The 17,281-nt window shown below is 39.0% G+C and overlaps 42 non-coding genes across 42 annotated transcripts; 41 read left to right on the top strand and 1 right to left on the bottom strand.

The window, feature by feature from the left end:
• Positions 1–388: 388 nt before the first annotated feature.
• On the bottom strand, positions 389–462 carry trnai-aau (transfer RNA isoleucine (anticodon AAU)). The gene has a single exon. It is a non-coding gene; the product is annotated as a tRNA-Ile (tRNA).
• An 838-nt stretch (positions 463–1,300) lies between these two features.
• On the top strand, positions 1,301–1,383 carry trnal-uag (transfer RNA leucine (anticodon UAG)). The gene has a single exon. It is a non-coding gene; the product is annotated as a tRNA-Leu (tRNA).
• A 311-nt stretch (positions 1,384–1,694) lies between these two features.
• On the top strand, positions 1,695–1,777 carry trnal-uag (transfer RNA leucine (anticodon UAG)). The gene has a single exon. It is a non-coding gene; the product is annotated as a tRNA-Leu (tRNA).
• Positions 1,778–2,088: 311 nt separating this feature from the next.
• trnal-uag (transfer RNA leucine (anticodon UAG)) lies at positions 2,089–2,171 on the top strand. The gene has a single exon. It is a non-coding gene; the product is annotated as a tRNA-Leu (tRNA).
• A 308-nt stretch (positions 2,172–2,479) lies between these two features.
• trnal-uag (transfer RNA leucine (anticodon UAG)) lies at positions 2,480–2,562 on the top strand. The gene has a single exon. It is a non-coding gene; the product is annotated as a tRNA-Leu (tRNA).
• Positions 2,563–2,873: 311 nt separating this feature from the next.
• Positions 2,874–2,956, top strand: trnal-uag (transfer RNA leucine (anticodon UAG)). The gene has a single exon. It is a non-coding gene; the product is annotated as a tRNA-Leu (tRNA).
• Positions 2,957–3,264: 308 nt separating this feature from the next.
• On the top strand, positions 3,265–3,347 carry trnal-uag (transfer RNA leucine (anticodon UAG)). The gene has a single exon. It is a non-coding gene; the product is annotated as a tRNA-Leu (tRNA).
• A 311-nt stretch (positions 3,348–3,658) lies between these two features.
• trnal-uag (transfer RNA leucine (anticodon UAG)) lies at positions 3,659–3,741 on the top strand. Its single transcript has one exon. It is a non-coding gene; the product is annotated as a tRNA-Leu (tRNA).
• A 308-nt stretch (positions 3,742–4,049) lies between these two features.
• trnal-uag (transfer RNA leucine (anticodon UAG)) lies at positions 4,050–4,132 on the top strand. Its single transcript has one exon. It is a non-coding gene; the product is annotated as a tRNA-Leu (tRNA).
• Positions 4,133–4,440: 308 nt separating this feature from the next.
• On the top strand, positions 4,441–4,523 carry trnal-uag (transfer RNA leucine (anticodon UAG)). Its single transcript has one exon. It is a non-coding gene; the product is annotated as a tRNA-Leu (tRNA).
• Positions 4,524–4,834: 311 nt separating this feature from the next.
• Positions 4,835–4,917, top strand: trnal-uag (transfer RNA leucine (anticodon UAG)). Its single transcript has one exon. It is a non-coding gene; the product is annotated as a tRNA-Leu (tRNA).
• Positions 4,918–5,225: 308 nt separating this feature from the next.
• trnal-uag (transfer RNA leucine (anticodon UAG)) lies at positions 5,226–5,308 on the top strand. The gene has a single exon. It is a non-coding gene; the product is annotated as a tRNA-Leu (tRNA).
• A 311-nt stretch (positions 5,309–5,619) lies between these two features.
• Positions 5,620–5,702, top strand: trnal-uag (transfer RNA leucine (anticodon UAG)). The gene has a single exon. It is a non-coding gene; the product is annotated as a tRNA-Leu (tRNA).
• Positions 5,703–6,010: 308 nt separating this feature from the next.
• trnal-uag (transfer RNA leucine (anticodon UAG)) lies at positions 6,011–6,093 on the top strand. Its single transcript has one exon. It is a non-coding gene; the product is annotated as a tRNA-Leu (tRNA).
• Positions 6,094–6,401: 308 nt separating this feature from the next.
• On the top strand, positions 6,402–6,484 carry trnal-uag (transfer RNA leucine (anticodon UAG)). The gene has a single exon. It is a non-coding gene; the product is annotated as a tRNA-Leu (tRNA).
• Positions 6,485–6,795: 311 nt separating this feature from the next.
• trnal-uag (transfer RNA leucine (anticodon UAG)) lies at positions 6,796–6,878 on the top strand. Its single transcript has one exon. It is a non-coding gene; the product is annotated as a tRNA-Leu (tRNA).
• Positions 6,879–7,186: 308 nt separating this feature from the next.
• Positions 7,187–7,269, top strand: trnal-uag (transfer RNA leucine (anticodon UAG)). Its single transcript has one exon. It is a non-coding gene; the product is annotated as a tRNA-Leu (tRNA).
• Positions 7,270–7,577: 308 nt separating this feature from the next.
• trnal-uag (transfer RNA leucine (anticodon UAG)) lies at positions 7,578–7,660 on the top strand. The gene has a single exon. It is a non-coding gene; the product is annotated as a tRNA-Leu (tRNA).
• A 308-nt stretch (positions 7,661–7,968) lies between these two features.
• Positions 7,969–8,051, top strand: trnal-uag (transfer RNA leucine (anticodon UAG)). Its single transcript has one exon. It is a non-coding gene; the product is annotated as a tRNA-Leu (tRNA).
• Positions 8,052–8,362: 311 nt separating this feature from the next.
• trnal-uag (transfer RNA leucine (anticodon UAG)) lies at positions 8,363–8,445 on the top strand. Its single transcript has one exon. It is a non-coding gene; the product is annotated as a tRNA-Leu (tRNA).
• A 308-nt stretch (positions 8,446–8,753) lies between these two features.
• trnal-uag (transfer RNA leucine (anticodon UAG)) lies at positions 8,754–8,836 on the top strand. The gene has a single exon. It is a non-coding gene; the product is annotated as a tRNA-Leu (tRNA).
• A 311-nt stretch (positions 8,837–9,147) lies between these two features.
• trnal-uag (transfer RNA leucine (anticodon UAG)) lies at positions 9,148–9,230 on the top strand. The gene has a single exon. It is a non-coding gene; the product is annotated as a tRNA-Leu (tRNA).
• A 308-nt stretch (positions 9,231–9,538) lies between these two features.
• trnal-uag (transfer RNA leucine (anticodon UAG)) lies at positions 9,539–9,621 on the top strand. The gene has a single exon. It is a non-coding gene; the product is annotated as a tRNA-Leu (tRNA).
• Positions 9,622–9,929: 308 nt separating this feature from the next.
• On the top strand, positions 9,930–10,012 carry trnal-uag (transfer RNA leucine (anticodon UAG)). The gene has a single exon. It is a non-coding gene; the product is annotated as a tRNA-Leu (tRNA).
• Positions 10,013–10,320: 308 nt separating this feature from the next.
• Positions 10,321–10,403, top strand: trnal-uag (transfer RNA leucine (anticodon UAG)). Its single transcript has one exon. It is a non-coding gene; the product is annotated as a tRNA-Leu (tRNA).
• Positions 10,404–10,714: 311 nt separating this feature from the next.
• On the top strand, positions 10,715–10,797 carry trnal-uag (transfer RNA leucine (anticodon UAG)). Its single transcript has one exon. It is a non-coding gene; the product is annotated as a tRNA-Leu (tRNA).
• Positions 10,798–11,105: 308 nt separating this feature from the next.
• Positions 11,106–11,188, top strand: trnal-uag (transfer RNA leucine (anticodon UAG)). Its single transcript has one exon. It is a non-coding gene; the product is annotated as a tRNA-Leu (tRNA).
• A 308-nt stretch (positions 11,189–11,496) lies between these two features.
• On the top strand, positions 11,497–11,579 carry trnal-uag (transfer RNA leucine (anticodon UAG)). Its single transcript has one exon. It is a non-coding gene; the product is annotated as a tRNA-Leu (tRNA).
• A 311-nt stretch (positions 11,580–11,890) lies between these two features.
• Positions 11,891–11,973, top strand: trnal-uag (transfer RNA leucine (anticodon UAG)). Its single transcript has one exon. It is a non-coding gene; the product is annotated as a tRNA-Leu (tRNA).
• A 308-nt stretch (positions 11,974–12,281) lies between these two features.
• On the top strand, positions 12,282–12,364 carry trnal-aag (transfer RNA leucine (anticodon AAG)). The gene has a single exon. It is a non-coding gene; the product is annotated as a tRNA-Leu (tRNA).
• Positions 12,365–12,675: 311 nt separating this feature from the next.
• trnal-uag (transfer RNA leucine (anticodon UAG)) lies at positions 12,676–12,758 on the top strand. The gene has a single exon. It is a non-coding gene; the product is annotated as a tRNA-Leu (tRNA).
• A 308-nt stretch (positions 12,759–13,066) lies between these two features.
• On the top strand, positions 13,067–13,149 carry trnal-uag (transfer RNA leucine (anticodon UAG)). Its single transcript has one exon. It is a non-coding gene; the product is annotated as a tRNA-Leu (tRNA).
• Positions 13,150–13,460: 311 nt separating this feature from the next.
• On the top strand, positions 13,461–13,543 carry trnal-uag (transfer RNA leucine (anticodon UAG)). The gene has a single exon. It is a non-coding gene; the product is annotated as a tRNA-Leu (tRNA).
• Positions 13,544–13,851: 308 nt separating this feature from the next.
• On the top strand, positions 13,852–13,934 carry trnal-aag (transfer RNA leucine (anticodon AAG)). Its single transcript has one exon. It is a non-coding gene; the product is annotated as a tRNA-Leu (tRNA).
• A 311-nt stretch (positions 13,935–14,245) lies between these two features.
• Positions 14,246–14,328, top strand: trnal-uag (transfer RNA leucine (anticodon UAG)). Its single transcript has one exon. It is a non-coding gene; the product is annotated as a tRNA-Leu (tRNA).
• A 308-nt stretch (positions 14,329–14,636) lies between these two features.
• Positions 14,637–14,719, top strand: trnal-uag (transfer RNA leucine (anticodon UAG)). The gene has a single exon. It is a non-coding gene; the product is annotated as a tRNA-Leu (tRNA).
• Positions 14,720–15,030: 311 nt separating this feature from the next.
• trnal-uag (transfer RNA leucine (anticodon UAG)) lies at positions 15,031–15,113 on the top strand. Its single transcript has one exon. It is a non-coding gene; the product is annotated as a tRNA-Leu (tRNA).
• A 311-nt stretch (positions 15,114–15,424) lies between these two features.
• trnal-uag (transfer RNA leucine (anticodon UAG)) lies at positions 15,425–15,507 on the top strand. The gene has a single exon. It is a non-coding gene; the product is annotated as a tRNA-Leu (tRNA).
• A 311-nt stretch (positions 15,508–15,818) lies between these two features.
• Positions 15,819–15,901, top strand: trnal-uag (transfer RNA leucine (anticodon UAG)). The gene has a single exon. It is a non-coding gene; the product is annotated as a tRNA-Leu (tRNA).
• Positions 15,902–16,212: 311 nt separating this feature from the next.
• Positions 16,213–16,295, top strand: trnal-uag (transfer RNA leucine (anticodon UAG)). Its single transcript has one exon. It is a non-coding gene; the product is annotated as a tRNA-Leu (tRNA).
• Positions 16,296–16,606: 311 nt separating this feature from the next.
• On the top strand, positions 16,607–16,689 carry trnal-uag (transfer RNA leucine (anticodon UAG)). The gene has a single exon. It is a non-coding gene; the product is annotated as a tRNA-Leu (tRNA).
• Positions 16,690–17,000: 311 nt separating this feature from the next.
• trnal-uag (transfer RNA leucine (anticodon UAG)) lies at positions 17,001–17,083 on the top strand. The gene has a single exon. It is a non-coding gene; the product is annotated as a tRNA-Leu (tRNA).
• Positions 17,084–17,281: the final 198 nt, after the last annotated feature.

Genomic DNA, 17,281 nt, shown 5'->3' with positions numbered 1-17,281 from the left:
CAACGCCATCATGAATTTAAATATCTACTGCAAGTGTGGACGGATTTATCGTTGAATGAGTGTTACCGGGGTTTTTTTGGGATTTAACTTACAATCACATAGTATCACCATTACGTTCTGACAATGTCAGGTAAAGACACAGTTTAGATTTTTTTTAATTGGCCTGGGAGAATACTTGAGAATGTTACCAGTGGGATCACCTACTGGCTTGGCATTGCTAGACAGGATGGATGGGTTTCCACAAAAAATATTTGGATGGAGGTAGATCATTGAACCTGGATGGGATGTAGTATCAGCTCACTTTCTATTGGATTCTTCTTTGGAATAGGACAGTTTCAGAGGCTGGAATAACACAGACTAAATAAAAACATGATATCCTGGCAATCCTTGGCCAGTATGGGGATTGAACCCATGACCTTGGCGTTATTAGCACCACGCTCTGACCATCTGAGCTAACCGGCCCTTTTCTCTTGGTTTTATCCAACTACAGTAAATCCAGATTTCATGCCAAATGAGAACTTCTAAAATGCAGGCAGTAAACAATTGTCAGTCAGTTGTGAGAGCCTATCACCTTTAATTTCCCCATTAAAATAGACGGTGAAGAGAATGAATTTAAATATAATGGAAGTATATTTTGTTGGAAACAACAATGCATATATCTGATGAAATTCAACTTTGCACAAGACTTCTTACAAATATCTTGGAAGTTTCAACCAAGAAGGGACTCGAACCCTCCATCTTCTGATCCGAAGTCAGACGCCTTGTCCATTAGGCCACGTGGTCCCTAAATGCAACAGTTTCAATTTTTTTTAACTGCTATTATTCACCTGCAGAGTAGGAGGACCAGAAAAATATCTTTCAACACCTGAGGTTTGCAACTCCATCATGAATTTAAACATCTACTGCAAGTGTGGACGGATTTATCGTTGAATGAGTGTTACCAGGGGGTTTTGCGACTTAACTTACAATCACATAGTATCACCATTACGTTCTGACAATGTCAGGTAAAGACACAGTTTAGATTTTTTTTAATTGGCCTGGGAGAATACTTGAGAATGTTACCAGTGGGATCACCTACTGGCTTATCATTGCTAGACAGGATGGATGGGTTTCCACAAAAAAATATTTGGATGGAGGTAGATCATTGAACCTGGATGGGATGTAGTATCAGCTCACTTTCTATTGGATTCTTCTTTGGAATAGGACAGTTTCATCACACTTCAAAAGTGTGATGAACAACAAATGTCATCTGTGACAGCATGATATTTTTTATAATTTCCACTATTTGACATATTTCTCAGTCAGGATGGCCGAGCGGTCTAAGGCGCTGCGTTTAGGCCGCAGTCTCCACTGGAGGCGTGGGTTCAAATCCCATTTCTGACAGTCACTGGTGTTGTTCGTTGGCTGAGACATATGTAAGATATTTCTCTCTGAATTGAAATACCGAAACGGTGTTTGTGTTAAAGAGTTGAAACATAATATTCCATGTGTTATTTAGAGGCATATTTAATAAATGATAGCAAGATGTTTTTCAGCATTTTAGATACTTTCAGTATTTTTAGGTCAGGATTGCAAAGCGGTCTGAGGTACTGCGTTCAGGTTCAAGAATTCACTTCAAAAGTGTGATGAACAACAAATGTCATCTGTGACAGCATAATATTTTTTATAATTTCCACTATTTGACATATTTCTCAGTCAGGATGGCCGAGCGGTCTAAGGCGCTGCGTTTAGGCCGCAGTCTCCACTGGAGGCGTGGGTTCAAATCCCATTTCTGACAGTCACTGGTGTTGTTCGTTGGCTGAGACATATGTGAGATATTTCTCGCTGAATTGAAATACCGCAACGGTGTTTGTGTTAAAGAGTTGAAACATAATATTCCATGTGTTATTTAGAGGCATATTTAATAAATGATAGCAAGATGTTTTTCATCATTTTAGATACTTTCAGTATTTTTAGGTCAGGATTGCAAAGCGGTCTGAGGTACTGCGTTCAGGTTCAAGAATTCACTTCAAAAGTGTGATGAACAACAAATGTCATCTGTGACAGCATCATATTTTTTATAATTTCCACAATTTGACATATTTCTCAGTCAGGATGGCCGAGCGGTCTAAGGCGCTGCGTTTAGGCCGCAGTCTCCACTGGAGGCGTGGGTTCAAATCCCATTTCTGACAGTCACTGGTGTTGTTCGTTGGCTGAGACATATGTAAGATATTTCTCTCTGAATTGAAATACCGAAACGGTGTTTGTGTTAAAGAGTTGAAACATAATATTCCATGTGTTATTTAGAGGCATATTTAATAAATGATAGCAAGATGTTTTTCAGCATTTTAGATACTTTCAGTATTTTTAGGTCAGGATTGCAAAGCGGTCTGAGGTACTGCGTTCAGGTTCAAGAATTCACTTCAAAAGTGTGATGAACAAATGTCATCTGTGACAGCATGATATTTTTTATAATTTCCACTATTTGACATATTTCCCAGTCAGGATGGCCGAGCGGTCTAAGGCGCTGCGTTTAGGCCGCAGTCTCCACTTGAGGCGTGGGTTCAAATCCCATTTCTGACAGTCACTGGTGTTGTTTGTTGGCTGAGACATATGTAAGATATTTCTCGCTGAATTGAAATACCGCAACGGTGTTTGTGTTAAAGAGTTGAAACATAATATTCCATGTGTTATTTAGAGGCATATTTAATAAATGATAGCAAGATGTTTTTCATCATTTTAGATACTTTCAGTATTTTTAGGTCAGGATTGCAAAGCGGTCTGAGGTACTGCGTTCAGGTTCAAGAATTCACTTCAAAAGTGTGATGAACAACAAATGTCATCTGTGACAGCATGATATTTTTTATAATTTCCACTATTTGACATATTTCTCAGTCAGGATGGCCGAGCGGTCTAAGGCGCTGCGTTTAGGCCGCAGTCTCCACTGGAGGCGTGGGTTCAAATCCCATTTCTGACAGTCACTGGTCTTGTTCGTTGGCTGAGACATATGTGAGATATTTCTCTCTGAATTGAAATACCGCAACGGTGTTTGTGTTAAAGAGTTGAAACATAATATTCCATGTGTTATTTAGAGGCATATTTAATAAATGATAGCAAGATGTTTTTCATCATTTTAGATACTTTCAGTATTTTTAGGTCAGGATTGCAAAGCGGTCTGAGGTACTGCGTTCAGGTTCAAGAATTCACTTCAAAAGTGTGATGAACAAATGTCATCTGTGACAGCATGATATTTTTTATAATTTCCACTATTTGACATATTTCTCAGTCAGGATGGCCGAGCGGTCTAAGGCGCTGCGTTTAGGCCGCGGTCTCCACTGGAGGCGTGGGTTCAAATCCCATTTCTGACAGTCACTGGTGTTGTTCGTTGGCTGAGACATATGTAAGATATTTCTCGCTGAATTGAAATACCGCAACGGTGTTTGTGTTAAAGAGTTGAAACATAATATTCCATGTGTTATTTAGAGGCATATTTAATAAATGATAGCAAGATGTTTTTCATCATTTTAGATACTTTCAGTATTTTTAGGTCAGGATTGCAAAGCGGTCTGAGGTACTGCGTTCAGGTTCAAGAATTCACTTCAAAAGTGTGATGAACAACAAATGTCATCTGTGACAGCATGATATTTTTTATAATTTCCACTATTTGACATATTTCTCAGTCAGGATGGCCGAGCGGTCTAAGGCGCTGCGTTTAGGCCGCAGTCTCCACTGGAGGCGTGGGTTCAAATCCCATTTCTGACAGTCACTGGTGTTGTTCGTTGGCTGAGACATATGTAAGATATTTCTCGCTGAATTGAAATACCGCAACGGTGTTTGTGTTAAAGAGTTGAAACATAATATTCCATGTGTTATTTAGAGGCATATTTAATAAATGATAGCAAGATGTTTTTCATCATTTTAGATACTTTCAGTATTTTTAGGTCAGGATTGCAAAGCGGTCTGAGGTACTGCGTTCAGGTTCAAGAATTCACTTCAAAAGTGTGATGAACAAATGTCATCTGTGACAGCATGATATTTTTTATAATTTCTACTATTTGACATATTTCTCAGTCAGGATGGCCGAGCGGTCTAAGGCGCTGCGTTTAGGCCGCAGTCTCCACTGGAGGCGTGGGTTCAAATCCCATTTCTGACAGTCACTGGTGTTGTTTGTTGGCTGAGACATATGTAAGATATTTCTCTCTGAATTGAAATACCGAAACGGTGTTTGTGTTAAAGAGTTGAAACATAATATTCCATGTGTTATTTAGAGGCATATTTAATAAATGATAGCAAGATGTTTTTCAGCATTTTAGATACTTTCAGTATTTTTAGGTCAGGTTTGCAAAGCGGTCTGAGGTACTGCGTTCAGGTTCAAGAATTCACTTCAAAAGTGTGATGAACAAATGTCATCTGTGACAGCATGATATTTTTTAGAATTTCCACTATTTGACATATTTCTCAGTCAGGATGGCCGAGCGGTCTAAGGCGCTGCGTTTAGGCCGCAGTCTCCACTGGAGGCGTGGGTTCAAATCCCATTTCTGACAGTCACTGGTGTTGTTCGTTGGCTGAGACATATGTAAGATATTTCTCGCTGAATTGAAATACCGCAACGGTGTTTGTGTTAAAGAGTTGAAACATAGTATTCCATGTCTTATTTAGAGGCATATTTAATAAATGATAGCAAGATGTTTTTCATCATTTTAGATACTTTCAGTATTTTTAGGTCAGGATTGCAAAGCGGTCTGAGGTACTGCGTTCAGGTTCAAGAATTCACTTCAAAAGTGTGATGAACAACAAATGTCATCTGTGACAGCATGATATTTTTTATAATTTCCACTATTTGACATATTTCTCAGTCAGGATGGCCGAGCGGTCTAAGGCGCTGCGTTTAGGCCGCAGTCTCCACTGGAGGCGTGGGTTCAAATCCCATTTCTGACAGTCACTGGTGTTGTTCGTTGGCTGAGACATATGTAAGATATTTCTCTCTGAATTGAAATACCGAAACGGTGTTTGTGTTAAAGAGTTGAAACATAATATTCCATGTGTTATTTAGAGGCATATTTAATAAATGATAGCAAGATGTTTTTCAGCATTTTAGATACTTTCAGTATTTTTAGGTCAGGATTGCAAAGCGGTCTGAGGTACTGCGTTCAGGTTCAAGAATTCACTTCAAAAGTGTGATGAACAAATGTCATCTGTGACAGCATGATATTTTTTATAATTTCCACTATTTGACATATTTCTCAGTCAGGATGGCCGAGCGGTCTAAGGCGCTGCGTTTAGGCCGCAGTCTCCACTGGAGGCGTGGGTTCAAATCCCATTTCTGACAGTCACTGGTGTTGTTCGTTGGCTGAGACATATGTAAGATATTTCTCGCTGAATTGAAATACCGCAACGGTGTTTGTGTTAAAGAGTTGAAACATAATATTCCATGTGTTATTTAGAGGCATATTTAATAAATGATAGCAAGATGTTTTTCATCATTTTAGATACTTTCAGTATTTTTAGGTCAGGATTGCAAAGCGGTCTGAGGTACTGCGTTCAGGTTCAAGAATTCACTTCAAAAGTGTGATGAACAACAAATGTCATCTGTGACAGCATGATATTTTTTATAATTTCCACTATTTGACATATTTCTCAGTCAGGATGGCCGAGCGGTCTAAGGCGCTGCGTTTAGGCCGCAGTCTCCACTGGAGGCGTGGGTTCAAATCCCATTTCTGACAGTCACTGGTGTTGTTCGTTGGCTGAGACATATGTAAGATATTTCTCGCTGAATTGAAATACCGCAACGGTGTTTGTGTTAAAGAGTTGAAACATAATATTCCATGTGTTATTTAGAGGCATATTTAATAAATGATAGCAAGATGTTTTTCATCATTTTAGATACTTTCAGTATTTTTAGGTCAGGATTGCAAAGCGGTCTGAGGTACTGCGTTCAGGTTCAAGAATTCACTTCAAAAGTGTGATGAACAAATGTCATCTGTGACAGCATGATATTTTTTATAATTTCTACTATTTGACATATTTCTCAGTCAGGATGGCCGAGCGGTCTAAGGCGCTGCGTTTAGGCCGCAGTCTCCACTGGAGGCGTGGGTTCAAATCCCATTTCTGACAGTCACTGGTGTTGTTTGTTGGCTGAGACATATGTAAGATATTTCTCTCTGAATTGAAATACCGAAACGGTGTTTGTGTTAAAGAGTTGAAACATAATATTCCATGTGTTATTTAGAGGCATATTTAATAAATGATAGCAAGATGTTTTTCAGCATTTTAGATACTTTCAGTATTTTTAGGTCAGGTTTGCAAAGCGGTCTGAGGTACTGCGTTCAGGTTCAAGAATTCACTTCAAAAGTGTGATGAACAAATGTCATCTGTGACAGCATGATATTTTTTAGAATTTCCACTATTTGACATATTTCTCAGTCAGGATGGCCGAGCGGTCTAAGGCGCTGCGTTTAGGCCGCAGTCTCCACTGGAGGCGTGGGTTCAAATCCCATTTCTGACAGTCACTGGTGTTGTTCGTTGGCTGAGACATATGTAAGATATTTCTCGCTGAATTGAAATACCGCAACGGTGTTTGTGTTAAAGAGTTGAAACATAGTATTCCATGTGTTATTTAGAGGCATATTTAATAAATGATAGCAAGATGTTTTTCATCATTTTAGATACTTTCAGTATTTTTAGGTCAGGATTGCAAAGCGGTCTGAGGTACTGCGTTCAGGTTCAAGAATTCACTTCAAAAGTGTGATGAACAACAAATGTCATCTGTGACAGCATGATATTTTTTATAATTTCCACTATTTGACATATTTCTCAGTCAGGATGGCCGAGCGGTCTAAGGCGCTGCGTTTAGGCCGCAGTCTCCACTGGAGGCGTGGGTTCAAATCCCATTTCTGACAGTCACTGGTGTTGTTCGTTGGCTGAGACATATGTAAGATATTTCTCTCTGAATTGAAATACCGAAACGGTGTTTGTGTTAAAGAGTTGAAACATAATATTCCATGTGTTATTTAGAGGCATATTTAATAAATGATAGCAAGATGTTTTTCAGCATTTTAGATACTTTCAGTATTTTTAGGTCAGGATTGCAAAGCGGTCTGAGGTACTGCGTTCAGGTTCAAGAATTCAGTTCAAAAGTGTGATGAACAAATGTCATCTGTGACAGCATGATATTTTTTATAATTTCCACTATTTGACATATTTCTCAGTCAGGATGGCCGAGCGGTCTAAGGCGCTGCGTTTAGGCCGCAGTCTCCACTGGAGGCGTGGGTTCAAATCCCATTTCTGACAGTCACTGGTGTTGTTCGTTGGCTGAGACATATGTAAGATATTTCTCGCTGAATTGAAATACCGCAACGGTGTTTGTGTTAAAGAGTTGAAACATAATATTCCATGTGTTATTTAGAGGCATATTTAATAAATGATAGCAAGATGTTTTTCATCATTTTAGATACTTTCAGTATTTTTAGGTCAGGATTGCAAAGCGGTCTGAGGTACTGCGTTCAGGTTCAAGAATTCACTTCAAAAGTGTGATGAACAAATGTCATCTGTGACAGCATGATATTTTTTATAATTTCTACTATTTGACATATTTCTCAGTCAGGATGGCCGAGCGGTCTAAGGCGCTGCGTTTAGGCCGCAGTCTCCACTGGAGGCGTGGCTTCAAATCCCATTTCTGACAGTCACTGGTGTTGTTTGTTGGCTGAGACATATGTAAGATATTTCTCTCTGAATTGAAATACCGAAACGGTGTTTGTGTTAAAGAGTTGAAACATAATATTCCATGTGTTATTTAGAGGCATATTTAATAAATGATAGCAAGATGTTTTTCAGCATTTTAGATACTTTCAGTATTTTTAGGTCAGGTTTGCAAAGCGGTCTGAGGTACTGCGTTCAGGTTCAAGAATTCACTTCAAAAGTGTGATGAACAAATGTCATCTGTGACAGCATGATATTTTTTAGAATTTCCACTATTTGACATATTTCTCAGTCAGGATGGCCGAGCGGTCTAAGGCGCTGCGTTTAGGCCGCAGTCTCCACTGGAGGCGTGGGTTCAAATCCCATTTCTGACAGTCACTGGTGTTGTTCGTTGGCTGAGACATATGTAAGATATTTCTCGCTGAATTGAAATACCGCAACGGTGTTTGTGTTAAAGAGTTGAAACATAGTATTCCATGTGTTATTTAGAGGCATATTTAATAAATGATAGCAAGATGTTTTTCATCATTTTAGATACTTTCAGTATTTTTAGGTCAGGATTGCAAAGCGGTCTGAGGTACTGCGTTCAGGTTCAAGAATTCACTTCAAAAGTGTGATGAACAACAAATGTCATCTGTGACAGCATGATATTTTTTATAATTTCCACTATTTGACATATTTCTCAGTCAGGATGGCCGAGCGGTCTAAGGCGCTGCGTTTAGGCCGCAGTCTCCACTGGAGGCGTGGGTTCAAATCCCATTTCTGACAGTCACTGGTGTTGTTCGTTGGCTGAGACATATGTAAGATATTTCTCTCTGAATTGAAATACCGAAACGGTGTTTGTGTTAAAGAGTTGAAACATAATATTCCATGTGTTATTTAGAGGCATATTTAATAAATGATAGCAAGATGTTTTTCAGCATTTTAGATACTTTCAGTATTTTTAGGTCAGGTTTGCAAAGCGGTCTGAGGTACTGCGTTCAGGTTCAAGAATTCACTTCAAAAGTGTGATGAACAAATGTCATCTGTGACAGCATGATATTTTTTAGAATTTCCACTATTTGACATATTTCTCAGTCAGGATGGCCGAGCGGTCTAAGGCGCTGCGTTTAGGCCGCAGTCTCCACTGGAGGCGTGGGTTCAAATCCCATTTCTGACAGTCACTGGTGTTGTTCGTTGGCTGAGACATATGTAAGATATTTCTCGCTGAATTGAAATACCGCAACGGTGTTTGTGTTAAAGAGTTGAAACATAGTATTCCATGTGTTATTTAGAGGCATATTTAATAAATGATAGCAAGATGTTTTTCATCATTTTAGATACTTTCAGTATTTTTAGGTCAGGATTGCAAAGCGGTCTGAGGTACTGCGTTCAGGTTCAAGAATTCACTTCAAAAGTGTGATGAACAACAAATGTCATCTGTGACAGCATGATATTTTTTATAATTTCCACTATTTGACATATTTCTCAGTCAGGATGGCCGAGCGGTCTAAGGCGCTGCGTTTAGGCCGCAGTCTCCACTGGAGGCGTGGGTTCAAATCCCATTTCTGACAGTCACTGGTGTTGTTCGTTGGCTGAGACATATGTAAGATATTTCTCTCTGAATTGAAATACCGAAACGGTGTTTGTGTTAAAGAGTTGAAACATAATATTCCATGTGTTATTTAGAGGCATATTTAATAAATGATAGCAAGATGTTTTTCAGCATTTTAGATACTTTCAGTATTTTTAGGTCAGGATTGCAAAGCGGTCTGAGGTACTGCGTTCAGGTTCAAGAATTCAGTTCAAAAGTGTGATGAACAAATGTCATCTGTGACAGCATGATATTTTTTATAATTTCCACTATTTGACATATTTCTCAGTCAGGATGGCCGAGCGGTCTAAGGCGCTGCGTTTAGGCCGCAGTCTCCACTGGAGGCGTGGGTTCAAATCCCATTTCTGACAGTCACTGGTGTTGTTCGTTGGCTGAGACATATGTAAGATATTTCTCGCTGAATTGAAATACCGCAACGGTGTTTGTGTTAAAGAGTTGAAACATAATATTCCATGTGTTATTTAGAGGCATATTTAATAAATGATAGCAAGATGTTTTTCATCATTTTAGATACTTTCAGTATTTTTAGGTCAGGATTGCAAAGCGGTCTGAGGTACTGCGTTCAGGTTCAAGAATTCACTTCAAAAGTGTGATGAACAAATGTCATCTGTGACAGCATGATATTTTTTATAATTTCTACTATTTGACATATTTCTCAGTCAGGATGGCCGAGCGGTCTAAGGCGCTGCGTTTAGGCCGCAGTCTCCACTGGAGGCGTGGCTTCAAATCCCATTTCTGACAGTCACTGGTGTTGTTTGTTGGCTGAGACATATGTAAGATATTTCTCTCTGAATTGAAATACCGAAACGGTGTTTGTGTTAAAGAGTTGAAACATAATATTCCATGTGTTATTTAGAGGCATATTTAATAAATGATAGCAAGATGTTTTTCAGCATTTTAGATACTTTCAGTATTTTTAGGTCAGGTTTGCAAAGCGGTCTGAGGTACTGCGTTCAGGTTCAAGAATTCACTTCAAAAGTGTGATGAACAAATGTCATCTGTGACAGCATGATATTTTTTAGAATTTCCACTATTTGACATATTTCTCAGTCAGGATGGCCGAGCGGTCTAAGGCGCTGCGTTTAGGCCGCAGTCTCCACTGGAGGCGTGGGTTCAAATCCCATTTCTGACAGTCACTGGTGTTGTTCGTTGGCTGAGACATATGTAAGATATTTCTCGCTGAATTGAAATACCGCAACGGTGTTTGTGTTAAAGAGTTGAAACATAGTATTCCATGTGTTATTTAGAGGCATATTTAATAAATGATAGCAAGATGTTTTTCATCATTTTAGATACTTTCAGTATTTTTAGGTCAGGATTGCAAAGCGGTCTGAGGTACTGCGTTCAGGTTCAAGAATTCACTTCAAAAGTGTGATGAACAACAAATGTCATCTGTGACAGCATGATATTTTTTATAATTTCCACTATTTGACATATTTCTCAGTCAGGATGGCCGAGCGGTCTAAGGCGCTGCGTTTAGGCCGCAGTCTCCACTGGAGGCGTGGGTTCAAATCCCATTTCTGACAGTCACTGGTGTTGTTCGTTGGCTGAGACATATGTAAGATATTTCTCTCTGAATTGAAATACCGAAACGGTGTTTGTGTTAAAGAGTTGAAACATAATATTCCATGTGTTATTTAGAGGCATATTTAATAAATGATAGCAAGATGTTTTTCAGCATTTTAGATACTTTCAGTATTTTTAGGTCAGGATTGCAAAGCGGTCTGAGGTACTGCGTTCAGGTTCAAGAATTCAGTTCAAAAGTGTGATGAACAAATGTCATCTGTGACAGCATGATATTTTTTATAATTTCCACTATTTGACATATTTCTCAGTCAGGATGGCCGAGCGGTCTAAGGCGCTGCGTTTAGGCCGCAGTCTCCACTGGAGGCGTGGGTTCAAATCCCATTTCTGACAGTCACTGGTGTTGTTCGTTGGCTGAGACATATGTAAGATATTTCTCGCTGAATTGAAATACCGCAACGGTGTTTGTGTTAAAGAGTTGAAACATAATATTCCATGTGTTATTTAGAGGCATATTTAATAAATGATAGCAAGATGTTTTTCATCATTTTAGATACTTTCAGTATTTTTAGGTCAGGATTGCAAAGCGATCTGAGGTACTGCGTTCAGGTTCAAGAATTCACTTCAAAAGTGTGATGAACAAATGTCATCTGTGACAGCATGATATTTTTTATAATTTCCACTATTTGACATATTTCTCAGTCAGGATGGCCGAGCGGTCTAAGGCGCTGCGTTTAGGCCGCAGTCTCCACTGGAGGCGTGGGTTCAAATCCCATTTCTGACAGTCACTGGTGTTGTTCGTTGGCTGAGACATATGTAAGATATTTCTCGCTGAATTGAAATACCGCAACGGTGTTTGTGTTAAAGAGTTGAAACATAATATTCCATGTGTTATTTAGAGGCATATTTAATAAATGATAGCAAGATGTTTTTCATCATTTTAGATACTTTCAGTATTTTTAGGTCAGGATTGCAAAGCGGTCTGAGGTACTGCGTTCAGGTTCAGGAATTCACTTCAAAAGTGTGATGAACAACAAATGTCATCTGTGACAGCATGATATTTTTTATAATTTCCACTATTTGACATATTTCTCAGTCAGGATGGCCGAGCGGTCTAAGGCGCTGCGTTTAGGCCGCAGTCTCCACTGGAGGCGTGGGTTCAAATCCCATTTCTGACAGTCACTGGTGTTGTTCGTTGGCTGAGACATATGTAAGATATTTCTCTCTGAATTGAAATACTGAAACGGTGTTTGTGTTAAAGAGTTGAAACATAATATTCCATGTGTTATTTAGAGGCATATTTAATAAATGATAGCAAGATGTTTTTCAGCATTTTAGATACTTTCAGTATTTTTAGGTCAGGATTGCAAAGCGATCTGAGGTACTGCGTTCAGGTTCAAGAATTCACTTCAAAAGTGTGATGAACAAATGTCATCTGTGACAGCATGATATTTTTTATAATTTCCACTATTTGACATATTTCTCAGTCAGGATGGCCGAGCGGTCTAAGGCGCTGCGTTAAGGCCGCAGTCTCCACTGGAGGCGTGGGTTCAAATCCCATTTCTGACAGTCACTGGTGTTGTTCGTTGGCTGAGACATATGTAAGATATTTCTCGCTGAATTGAAATACCGCAACGGTGTTTGTGTTAAAGAGTTGAAACATAATATTCCATGTGTTATTTAGAGGCATATTTAATAAATGATAGCAAGATGTTTTTCATCATTTTAGATACTTTCAGTATTTTTAGGTCAGGATTGCAAAGCGGTCTGAGGTACTGCGTTCAGGTTCAAGAATTCACTTCAAAAGTGTGATGAACAACAAATGTCATCTGTGACAGCATGATATTTTTTATAATTTCCACTATTTGACATATTTCTCAGTCAGGATGGCCGAGCGGTCTAAGGCGCTGCGTTTAGGCCGCAGTCTCCACTGGAGGCGTGGGTTCAAATCCCACTTCTGACAGTCACTGGTGTTGTTCGTTGGCTGAGACATATGTAAGATATTTCTCGCTGAATTGAAATACCGCAACGGTGTTTGTGTTAAAGAGTTGAAACATAATATTCCATGTGTTATTTAGAGGCATATTTAATAAATGATAGCAAGATGTTTTTCATCATTTTAGATACTTTCAGTATTTTTAGGTCAGGATTGCAAAGCGATCTGAGGTACTGCGTTCAGGTTCAAGAATTCACTTCAAAAGTGTGATGAACAAATGTCATCTGTGACAGCATGATATTTTTTATAATTTCCACTATTTGACATATTTCTCAGTCAGGATGGCCGAGCGGTCTAAGGCGCTGCGTTTAGGCCGCAGTCTCCACTGGAGGCGTGGGTTCAAATCCCATTTCTGACAGTCACTGGTGTTGTTCGTTGGCTGAGACATATGTAAGATATTTCTCGCTGAATTGAAATACCGCAACGGTGTTTGTGTTAAAGAGTTGAAACATAATATTCCATGTGTTATTTAGAGGCATATTTAATAAATGATAGCAAGATGTTTTTCATCATTTTAGATACTTTCAGTATTTTTAGGTCAGGATTGCAAAGCGGTCTGAGGTACTGCGTTCAGGTTCAGGAATTCACTTCAAAAGTGTGATGAACAACAAATGTCATCTGTGACAGCATGATATTTTTTATAATTTCCACTATTTGACATATTTCTCAGTCAGGATGGCCGAGCGGTCTAAGGCGCTGCGTTTAGGCCGCAGTCTCCACTGGAGGCGTGGGTTCAAATCCCATTTCTGACAGTCACTGGTGTTGTTCGTTGGCTGAGACATATGTAAGATATTTCTCTCTGAATTGAAATACTGAAACGGTGTTTGTGTTAAAGAGTTGAAACATAATATTCCATGTGTTATTTAGAGGCATATTTAATAAATGATAGCAAGATGTTTTTCAGCATTTTAGATACTTTCAGTATTTTTAGGTCAGGATTGCAAAGCGATCTGAGGTACTGCGTTCAGGTTCAAGAATTCACTTCAAAAGTGTGATGAACAAATGTCATCTGTGACAGCATGATATTTTTTATAATTTCCACTATTTGACATATTTCTCAGTCAGGATGGCCGAGCGGTCTAAGGCGCTGCGTTAAGGCCGCAGTCTCCACTGGAGGCGTGGGTTCAAATCCCATTTCTGACAGTCACTGGTGTTGTTCGTTGGCTGAGACATATGTAAGATATTTCTCGCTGAATTGAAATACCGCAACGGTGTTTGTGTTAAAGAGTTGAAACATAATATTCCATGTGTTATTTAGAGGCATATTTAATAAATGATAGCAAGATGTTTTTCATCATTTTAGATACTTTCAGTATTTTTAGGTCAGGATTGCAAAGCGGTCTGAGGTACTGCGTTCAGGTTCAAGAATTCACTTCAAAAGTGTGATGAACAACAAATGTCATCTGTGACAGCATGATATTTTTTATAATTTCCACTATTTGACATATTTCTCAGTCAGGATGGCCGAGCGGTCTAAGGCGCTGCGTTTAGGCCGCAGTCTCCACTGGAGGCGTGGGTTCAAATCCCATTTCTGACAGTCACTGGTGTTGTTCGTTGGCTGAGACATATGTAAGATATTTCTCTCTGAATTGAAATACTGAAACGGTGTTTGTGTTAAAGAGTTGAAACATAATATTCCATGTGTTATTTAGAGGCATATTTAATAAATGATAGCAAGATGTTTTTCAGCATTTTAGATACTTTCAGTATTTTTAGGTCAGGATTGCAAAGCGGTCTGAGGTACTGCGTTCAGGTTCAAGAATTCACTTCAAAAGTGTGATGAACAAATGTCATCTGTGACAGCATGATATTTTTTATAATTTCCACTACTTGACATATTTCTCAGTCAGGATGGCCGAGCGGTCTAAGGCGCTGCGTTTAGGCCGCAGTCTCCACTGGAAGCGTGGGTTCAAATCCCACTTCTGACAGTCACTGGTGTTGTTCGTTGGCTGTGACATATGTAAGATATTTCTCTCTGAATTGAAATACCGAAACGGTGTTTGTGTTAAAGAGTTGAAATAATATATTCCATTTGTTATTTAGAGGCATATTTAATAAATGATAGCAAGATGTTTTTCATCATTTTAGATACTTTCAGTATTTTTAGGTCAGGATTGCAAAGCGGTCTGAGGTACTGCGTTCAGGTTCAAGAATTCACTTCAAAAGTGTGATGAACAACAAATGTCATCTGTGACAGCATGATATTTTTTATAATTTCCACTACTTGACATATTTCTCAGTCAGGATGGCCGAGCGGTCTAAGGCGCTGCGTTTAGGCCGCAGTCTCCACTGGAGGCGTGGGTTCAAATCCCACTTCTGACAGTCACTGGTGTTGTTCGTTGGCTGAGACATATGTAAGATATTTCTCTCTGAATTGAAATACCGAAACGGTGTTTGTGTTAAAGAGTTGAAACATAATATTCCATGTGTTATTTAGAGGCATATTTAATAAATGATAGCAAGATGTTTTTCATCATTTTAGATACTTTCAGTATTTTTAGGTCAGGATTGCAAAGCGGTCTGAGGTACTGCGTTCAGGTTCAAGAATTCACTTCAAAAGTGTGATGAACAACAAATGTCATCTGTGACAGCATGATATTTTTTATAATTTCCGCTATTTGACATATTTCTCAGTCAGGATGGCCGAGCGGTCTAAGGCGCTGCGTTTAGGCCGCAGTCTCCACTGGAGGCGTGGGTTCAAATCCCACTTCTGACAGTCACTGGTGTTGTTCGTTGGCTGAGACATATGTAACATATTTCTCTCTGAATTGAAATACTGCAATGGTTTTTGTGTTAAAGAGTTGAAACATAAGATTCCATGTGTGATTAAGAGGCATATTTAATAAATGATAGCAAGATGTTTTTCATCATTTTAGATACTTTCAGTATTTTTAGGTCAGGATTGCAAAGCGGTCTGAGGTACTGCGTTCAGGTTCAAGAATTCACTTCAAAAGTGTGATGAACAACAAATGTCATCTGTGACAGCATGATATTTTTTATAATTTCCGCTATTTGACATATTTCTCAGTCAGGATGGCCGAGCGGTCTAAGGCGCTGCGTTTAGGCCGCAGTCTCCACTGGAGGCGTGGGTTCAAATCCCACTTCTGACAGTCACTGGTGTTGTTCGTTGGCTGAGACATATGTAACATATTTCTCTCTGAATTGAAATACTGCAATGGTTTTTGTGTTAAAGAGTTGAAACATAAGATTCCATGTGTGATTAAGAGGCATATTTAATAAATGATAGCAAGATGTTTTTCATCATTTTAGATACTTTCAGTATTTTTAGGTCAGGATTGCAAAGCGGTCTGAGGTACTGCGTTCAGGTTCAAGAATTCACTTCAAAAGTGTGATGAACAACAAATGTCATCTGTGACAGCATGATATTTTTTATAATTTCCGCTATTTGACATATTTCTCAGTCAGGATGGCCGAGCGGTCTAAGGCGCTGCGTTTAGGCCGCAGTCTCCACTGGAGGCGTGGGTTCAAATCCCACTTCTGACAGTCACTGGTGTTGTTCGTTGGCTGAGACATATGTAACATATTTCTCTCTGAATTGAAATACCGCAATGGTTTTTGTGTTAAAGAGTTGAAACATAAGATTCCATGTGTGATTAAGAGGCATATTTAATAAATGATAGCAAGATGTTTTTCATCATTTTAGATACTTTCAGTATTTTTAGGTCAGGATTGCAAAGCGGTCTGAGGTACTGCGTTCAGGTTCAAGAATTCACTTCAAAAGTGTGATGAACAACAAATGTCATCTGTGACAGCATGATATTTTTTATAATTTCCGCTATTTGACATATTTCTCAGTCAGGATGGCCGAGCGGTCTAAGGCGCTGCGTTTAGGCCGCAGTCTCCACTGGAGGCGTGGGTTCAAATCCCACTTCTGACAGTCACTGGTGTTGTTCGTTGGCTGAGACATATGTAACATATTTCTCTCTGAATTGAAATACTGCAATGGTTTTTGTGTTAAAGAGTTGAAACATAAGATTCCATGTGTGATTAAGAGGCATATTTAATAAATGATAGCAAGATGTTTTTCATCATTTTAGATACTTTCAGTATTTTTAGGTCAGGATTGCAAAGCGGTCTGAGGTACTGCGTTCAGGTTCAAGAATTCACTTCAAAAGTGTGATGAACAACAAATGTCATCTGTGACAGCATGATATTTTTTATAATTTCCGCTATTTGACATATTTCTCAGTCAGGATGGCCGAGCGGTCTAAGGCGCTGCGTTTAGGCCGCAGTCTCCACTGGAGGCGTGGGTTCAAATCCCACTTCTGACAGTCACTGGTGTTGTTCGTTGGCTGAGACATATGTAACATATTTCTCTCTGAATTGAAATACCGCAATGGTTTTTGTGTTAAAGAGTTGAAACATAAGATTCCATGTGTGATTAAGAGGCATATTTAATAAATGATAGCAAGATGTTTTTCATCATTTTAGATACTTTCAGTATTTTTACGTCAGGATTGCAAAGCGGT

Source organism: Gasterosteus aculeatus, chromosome 13, assembly GCF_964276395.1.
Source record: "Gasterosteus aculeatus chromosome 13, fGasAcu3.hap1.1, whole genome shotgun sequence".
Lineage (NCBI taxonomy): Eukaryota > Metazoa > Chordata > Actinopteri > Perciformes > Gasterosteidae > Gasterosteus > Gasterosteus aculeatus.
This window is presented reverse-complemented; position numbering and strand designations above follow the sequence as displayed.